Here is a 7,826-nt window from a genome sequence, read left to right as displayed (position 1 = left end):
CTTCTCTCTCGTGTATTTAGTGCCATTACCCTACTGGAGGTCTCCCCCTCAAGGTCAGGGACTTTGTTTCCACAGGGTGCCCCCTGGACCAGCCACGCTCTGGCTGAAGGCAAGAGCGCAGCCACTCAGGTGCGTGAGCCAGCCGAGCTGCCAGCCGTCCTGGCCTGCTCCCAAGGCATGCCGCCCATCCCGCCCCCGGGGTGGCCAGCTCCTCTCGCTGCTGCACCCAATATCCTCTCCTCTGCACAGTCCCCTGTCCACTCGGTAGCTGTGTTCTGGGCACCTGGCCCATCCTGGACACCAGGCCCAGGGACGAACCAGCCAGTTGGAGCCCATCCTGTATGGAGGTCAAGGCTGAAGGGAGCCCGAGGAGGGCAGTGGATGGACCCGTGAGGCCTGGGGGGCTCTGTGCTGGGTGGCCACTGCCTGGTCCATAGTCTGTCTCCCACCAAGATGCAGGTCCCAGGGGGATGACTGGTTAGTTTTTGTTGCTGCTCCCCCAGCCTCTGTGACAGACAGCCTGGAGTGGAGGGGCCCCCCCTGAATGAAGGAACAGGCCCGCCCTGGGCCCTGGGGAGTCTCAGTCAGTATTAGCTTTTGGTGCATTGAGACCACAGAGGAGCCCGGGTCCTTCCCTTGCCCCGTGGGCCCCTCTGTGGAGTGGAGATGAAATCATCTGAACCCCCGGGGTGCTTTAAGGCTCCAAGGAGGCTGTGGGTGAGAAAAGCATCTCACAGACTGTAGATGGTTCTTTACATGACGATTTGGGACATAAAGCCAAGCCCGTCTTTCTTTTTGCTGCATGCTGGGGGAGGCAGGAATTACTGTCAGCTGGGTGGTCTGGGAGGGCTTCCTGGAGGAGGCGCACCCCAGGAGGGAGGGAGACCAAAGACAGGAGGAGGGAGAGCCAGCCCAGAGGGCTGAGAGGGTTGCCACCAAGCTGGGGCGAGGTTGGGAGTCTGGGGATAGATGACAGGCTGAAGACAGTGGTGCAGCTGGGACGCCTGGGAGGGAGGAGCACCCTGGGGCCCTGCCCTGCCCTGTTGACACCAGTGGGTGGGTCGGCCCCACACATCACTTGCCTTCACCTTCCTTCTGAGAGCCCTGCCAGATGCCCCGCCCTGCCACTTGTGTGGGCAGTTGGCTCCCGGCCTCCTCTACAGGTCACCCTGGTCATTTGGTTCATGGCTGTGGCTCCAGTACCCAGCTGGAGGAGAGTGGCCCTGGCCTCTCCTCTCCTATCTGGACAAGTGAGATGGAGATGTGGAGCTACGCCCCTCCCCCCAGCTCTGGATGATCTAGGAGCTCCTTGCAACCCTATGACCTCACGCAGTGGGGCACAGGACAGCCCGGCATGTGGCACAGGCCTATGATCCCAGTGGCTTGGGAGGCTGAGGCAGGAGGGTTGCAAGTTCAAAGCCAGCCTCAGCAACTTAGGGAGGCCCTGACTCTAAATAAACACACACACACACACAAAGGACTGGGGACATGGCTCAGTGGTTAAGTGTCCCTGAGTTCAATCCCTGGTACCAAAAAAAAAAAAAAAAAAAAAAAAAGGTAGGTGGGGTGGTGGCCCAGGAGCAGAGCAGACAGCCTGGACGCACATCCCAGCTCGGCCACTTGCCTACTCGTGACCTCAGGCCTGCTGTGTGCCTGCATCTCCAGTCTTCTAGACCGCGGGGAGACTGACTGCACCAGCACAGGGCTGTTGTGACCACCAGGTGGCTTTGATCAGGCGGGGCCTGGTCCAGGCGTGTCCACCTCATTCAGGGTCCTGGACAGGCTGATCTGATGAGCGTGAGCGCTGGCCCACCTTACAGATGCAGAAGCTGGGGCCCTCAGAAGCCAAGAGACTTATCCTCTGTCAGGACAGACCACATGATTTTCAGGCCTGGTGCAAAATGGAAAATTGGGTCTCTCTGTTGACAAATCACTAGGAATCGTTCCATGGAATTGGCAGAGCTTTTGATGAAGTGATGGGCCCTCCTGCAAGCAAGGCCTTGTGAGACTCTGAGTCACATGCCTGAGCAGCCAGCCCTGCCACCACACCTGAGCCGGGGCCTGCCTGTCCCCCAGGGAAGGAACTGAGAGGTTAGTGTTCTCACTATGGTGTGGCATGAGTACAAACTTGTGTGCCTATGTATGAGTGCGTGCGTGTGTCTATGTGCCCGCTTTAGGGAGTTGTGACCTCTCAGTGGACACTGGCCCCCCCTGTGGTGCTGTCCTGCGGGAAGTGCTGCTCTGTCTAAGGAGCCAGCAGGCTGACGTACCAGGAGAGGGACAGGCAGACCTGACCACAGTGCTGGGCAGCCAGAGGGGGAGGGGCCAGGAGAAAGGGATCCAGGCAATCTTTAGGGAGCACAGAGGCAGCCTGTAATCGTTCCTTCGTGCAGTGTGCGAGTCGCACCATGGCCCGTGGCAGCCCTGTGCTGCGCCCCCGACCACACCTTACCTACCGGCCTCCCCACAGCCTCTCTGGCCTCCAGAAGCCCTTCCAAAGCTCCCTTACCCTCAGGAAAACGGCCAGATTCTGAGGCTTCTCAAACTGGACAAAATTGATGCCCTGTTCTATTGTTCTACTTGTTGATGGTACATGTTTAACTGTGGGATTTGAAACCATTACCCAGACAGGCAGAGCGCCGCTGCCAACTCAGGCCAGCCTCTCCTAGCTCCCCTCCCACATGCCCTGCCCCCCATCCCAAGCCCCTGCACCCTCGCTCTGTTGGGCTGAGGGATCCCCTGCATGCATTGTTGTCCTCTGGTGGAAACCTGCCCCAGTCTCTCCTGGGAGCCTCTGATTGCTGCTGCCTGTTCTGGACAACTGCCCCTTCCCAGCACGGTGGCCATCTATTGATCTGCCCCTGGGCCCTTCTCCACGCTCTGGAAACAGATTCTGCCCACTCACACGTGTGGAGACGGAGGCTCAAGGAGGGATGGGGGCCACCTAGGATGTGGAGACGGCCCGAACTTGCAACAACACACACCTGCATAGGGAGCCACGTCACCCCAGGCATCCACGTGACCTGGGAAGCCAGAGGACCTTGGGTCACTGTTAGACCAGGTAACCAAATAGCTCCTGTCATTGTGTAAGCCTAGGCAGTTGTATGACTCCAGGTAGCCACATGACCCCCAAAATCTATGACCATGGCAAGCTATATGGTCCCTAAGTGGCCACATGACCTTGGGAGGCTAGATGACCCTGAGAAGCCATTGGACATAGAAGTCTTAGGATTCTAGGAAGCTCTTGGCTCTAGAGCCAATTAGAGCACCTGGAAGTCCTGATCCGGACTCGCGCCTCTACCTGGGGGCTCCTCACTGCCCAGGACACCTGGGCAAGTATGTCTCAGGTCCCATTTGGATGACTGGGGGGCTTGGCCTTGCTGGAAATCTCTTAAGGAGTCAACCCCCTCCCTCTGTGGAGGTCACACCCTGTCCCTCTTACTCATGGCCACAAGGTACCCCAGGTCACACAGCAGGAAGGGGAAGAGTCTTGGGGTCTCCACTCTCCCAGCCATGCTTAAGGCTCTTTTAAAGGGTAAGGAACAGGAAGGAAGGACACTGTGAGGGCACCCATGTCAGCCTGGAAAGCAAGGTGCTCAGAAAACCCTGCAGTAAATAAGCATGATAACTGGCATTGGGCTTTCCCAGTTAAAAGTGTTTTTTGTTGTTGTTTTTTTTTTTTTTTGGCTTAAAAAACTGGTTTGGGGGCTAGGGTTGTGGCTCAGCTGTAGAGCGCTCACCTGGCACGCATGAGGCCCTGGGTTCCATCCTCAGCACCACATAAAAATAAAATAAAGGTATTGTGTCTACCTACAACTAAAAATATATATATTTTTAAAAAAGATTTGTAAATTAGCAGAAGAGGTGTTGACCAAGGGACAGTCCAGCTGGAACACTACCTCAGTATCTTCCCTTTCTGGCCACTGTCCCTTCACTGTGTAAGCTGTAGTCTCTGAAGGATCCAGCAAGGTTTGGAAGGGCCTGGATTGATGAGTGTATGCACATAAAGCTTGAGCCACCTGGTGTAGGAGGGCTTCAACACATACCGCCCCTGCCCTTTCCAGGAGTGGGGAAGTCCAAGGTTATTGCTTATCAGACACTTCCAAGGCAGGAGAGGAACAAGGACACTCCCAGAAGAGGAAATGTCAGGTGCAAAGGTCCAGAGCTGGGCTCAGAAGGGTGGCATGGGCAGTCGGTCCCCTGGTGTGACCAGGCAAGGGGCCAGGAGGAAGAATGCGGAACTCCTCGCCCAGTCAACTGCACAGAGACCTGCTATCTCACCAGCCCTCCAGCCTACACTCTGGGGCCCCATTCCCGCCCTTTAGCTTGAAGTCTTCCTACAAGCAGAAAGACTGGCATTGCTCCTTGAGCCTCAGTTTCCTTGTCTGGGAAATGGGACTTTACTTCTGGTGCATACAGAGGACTAAGGACAGGGGATGGGTAAATGTGAATGAATGTTCCCTCTCCTCTCCTGCACACTTTATCTGTTCTGCAGAACACCTTCTGCCTCTACTGTTGCCCAGGGGATTTGCCACAAGACCCAGAGGCGGGAGTCTCCCAACACTGAGCTATGAGCCACTCACACATGACCACCAACCTGCAGCCAGCTGGGATAGGTCACTGCAGGAGGATGTGGAGTGCAAAGTGCCACACTTTATTCAGAGATGAACAGGAAAGAAATAATGTTCAGGGATGACAGGATGGGTATCCTTCCTTCATCATCATGCTCTTCACCCTGCACCTGACCAAAGGCACCCCAGCTGTGAATCCTGGCTTGTCACCTACCAGCTGTGCAGCTGCAGGTAACAGCCTCTTGTGTCCCAGCTTCTTTATCTGCAGGATGACACCCATGTTGGGGGATGGTGTGTGCACACAGGGCCAGGTATGAGAGGAACACAGAGCTGCTCAGGAGTCTACAGGTGAGGTGGGAGATGAAGTCACAGACTCAGACAGTGATGGAGTTGTCATGCCCAGATGCCTCCCAAGCACCAGGGAGGTCAGTGTGCTTTAGGGATGCAGGATCTGCTTCATAGTTTGTGGGGGTGCTTGTTAGATTGTTGAGCATTTGAAGACAGTGACAGCCCTTGGAACTGAGGCATGGAACTCTTCTGAGCAGAGCCCATATGAGTACACAGGTGCATGCCCATATGAGTACACAGGTAGTGGCCACGCTTGCCCAGCTCTGGAGCCAGGCCAGATACAGGTCTTTTTGACTCCTGGGCAAGAGGCCGCTCTGTGCCAAGCTCGCTCCTCACAGGTGAGGACCCCATTCCCAGGCTTCCACATACAAATGGACAGCAGAGCCACGGACACAGATATATCTTACTGCACTTCTTGGAGGCAGCAGCTGAGATGAGGCCCTCACTAGCCAGGCTGTGACAGAGTGCTGTCAGGGTGGCCCTGCCCTTGTCCTCTTGCATGTGCATGCATACACGTGCGTGCAGGCACACATGCAAGTGTGGGGACATGTTTTTCCTTAACCCTACTTTGTCTCATCTTTGTGTCTAACTCCAAATTACAGAAGTAAATTAACTGGATGTTTCCTCATCCAGCCTTAGAAAGCATTTTCCAAATTCTGTCCTCATGAAAACTTCTACACACACTTTCATGCATTCATTTATTCTTCAAGAAATATTTCTAAAGCACCCACTGCAAGTCATATCCTACGCTGGGCTCCATGTCTGCAGCTAGTTAGCCACTCCCCCACTACATGAGTTTCCGACTCCCTTATGGGTTTCTTAAGGAGAAAAACCAATTGTGTTGCAAGCTCCAGTGCCAAAATCCAGGAACGTGTGGACATAGTAGGCACATGCTAACACAGTTGCTTGCTGATGAATGAAAATGGAAAAGGTTCAACAAATGTCGTAACCAGTGAATACATAAAGTTACTAAATCATTACTTGGAGCTCCTTACTGTCTTTTTAAAAAGCATGATTTTTTTCATTATTTTATTAAAGCCTTTGACAACCGTGAATTAGGTATTATTAGAATGCTCACATGCAGATGAAGACTCAGGGAGGTTCAGGAAGGCTCCCAAGTCACACAGTTGGCATGCAGCACAGCTGGAATTGCCTCTGGCCACCAGAGTTAAAATCAACAGGGGAGTCAGATACTTAGCAATGAGACCCACAACTGTCAGGTGCAGCTCTGAAGCCTATGCACACACCACTGGCATCCTGCTTGTCCTTCGTGGAGGTGTTTCACACACATGGAAGAGCATACACATCTTGACTGCACAGCTGAAGAAATTGTCACAAACTGAGCACACTGTGTTACCAGCATCCAGACAGGACACCGTCAGACCCCGCTGCACTCTCCACACCTGCTCCTGGCCCTGGCACCCCTGTCTTGACGCTAACCACTGTCCTGACTCCTAACACCACCCACACATCTACCCCATGTACATGGGAACTTGTATTTTTAAAAAATGTCTGACATTTTTGAGAAGGGGTGCTGGTGACTGAATCCAGAGCCTAGCACATATTAGGCAAGCACTGAGCTACATCCCCACCCTTTCTGTTTTTTGAGACAGGTCTGACTAAGTTGCCAAGGTTGGCTTCAATCGTGTGATCCTCCTGCCTCAGTCTCCCAAATAGCTGGGATGACAGGTAAGCAGCACCATGCCCAGCAATGTGACTTTTGCTCAGCATTACTCGTGAGAGCCATCCAATGGAATCAAGTGTGTAGTTATAGGTTATTCACTGTTGTCATTCCACTGAGTGAATATGTCACAATTTATGTATCCCTTTAATCATTGATGAGCATTAGGGTGCATTCCAGTTTGGGTGTACCATAAACAGTGCTGCTATGAACAGAAATACAAAGTTAGTTGTGTTTCTAGGAGGGGCACTGCTTGGTAATCAAGTGGTTCCTAACAGATTTCCAAGGTAGCTGGGTGCCTTGCATCCCCATAGGCAAATGTAGGAGAGTTCCAGTTGCTCTGCTTCCACGTCAACACTTGGCATTGTCATTTTTTCCCCATTTTAGCTGTTCTGCAGGCTCCATTGGCTACTTTGTTTCTAAATTCCTTCCAAACTGTTGGCGTGCATCTTTACCATCTCTATTTTCAGATGAAGACACCAAAGCTTTGAGAGTGAAGTAATTTGTCCAAGGCCTCTTAAACCCTGGCACAGGCTTAGAGCTCTGATGCAAACACGGCTCTCTCACCTTGCCCATCCTTTTCTCTTTTTGTTTATTTGTCCAGCTGCCTTTCCAACTTCGTCTTGATGGCTTTCCAACAGTCCCCTCCTGGGGGTTATGAAAATTCCACACGTGGGGAGTACCTGATCTTTGCCCCTCACCCCCGCCCCTGGTGCCCCGCAAAAGGTCAGTCCTGCAGCGGGAGGCCATGCCCCCAGGAGGCTTGAGTCCTGCGTCCTGCCCAGTACTCCAGGGCTGGAGGAAGGTAGTAGAGGGTAGACTATGAGGAAGGGGTGGGATGGACGTCCCAGTAGGGGACTGGCCAGCGCCCTGAGCAAGGAAGAAAGTTTGCCGGGGTGGGGTTGGGGATGGGGGCAAGTTACAAGGAGAATGTCTGCTGCCCAGGAAGAGGGTGCAACCCCTACAGCGGGGGCCCGACCCGTCTCGGTACTGGTAGAGGGCCGTGTTTGCTCGTGGCTGGGGGGCGGGGAGATGGTGACTCCGCTCCCTGACCCCTTGGCTGTGGCAGGAAAGTGGGGGAAGGAGAGGGGAGTGGGAAAGTGGCGGGGGCGCGCGCAGGGGTCCTAGTCCCGCGGCCACCGAGGGGGAGGGAGTGCGCTCATGTCGCGGAGGGGATCAGGGATCCAGCAGCCTGGACACGCGGACAGGGGGGACAGCTGGGGGCG

General features: G+C 54.2%; 1 protein-coding gene across 1 annotated transcript in view; it reads left to right on the top strand.

The window, feature by feature from the left end:
- The first annotated feature begins 7,337 nt into the window (after positions 1–7,337).
- Positions 7,338–7,826, top strand: part of Slc45a4 (solute carrier family 45 member 4) — a 75,101-nt gene continuing 74,612 nt past the window's right edge. The window contains exon 1 of the mRNA XM_015486528.2: positions 7,338–7,405. The gene's annotated coding sequence lies outside the window, so the exon portion shown is untranslated. The remainder of the gene's footprint in view (positions 7,406–7,826) is intronic.

This window comes from Marmota marmota, unplaced genomic scaffold (genome assembly GCF_001458135.2).
Source record: "Marmota marmota marmota unplaced genomic scaffold, marMar, whole genome shotgun sequence".
Lineage (NCBI taxonomy): Eukaryota > Metazoa > Chordata > Mammalia > Rodentia > Sciuridae > Marmota > Marmota marmota.
Note: the sequence above shows the minus strand (reverse complement) of the source record. Positions and strands in the feature narration are given on the sequence as shown.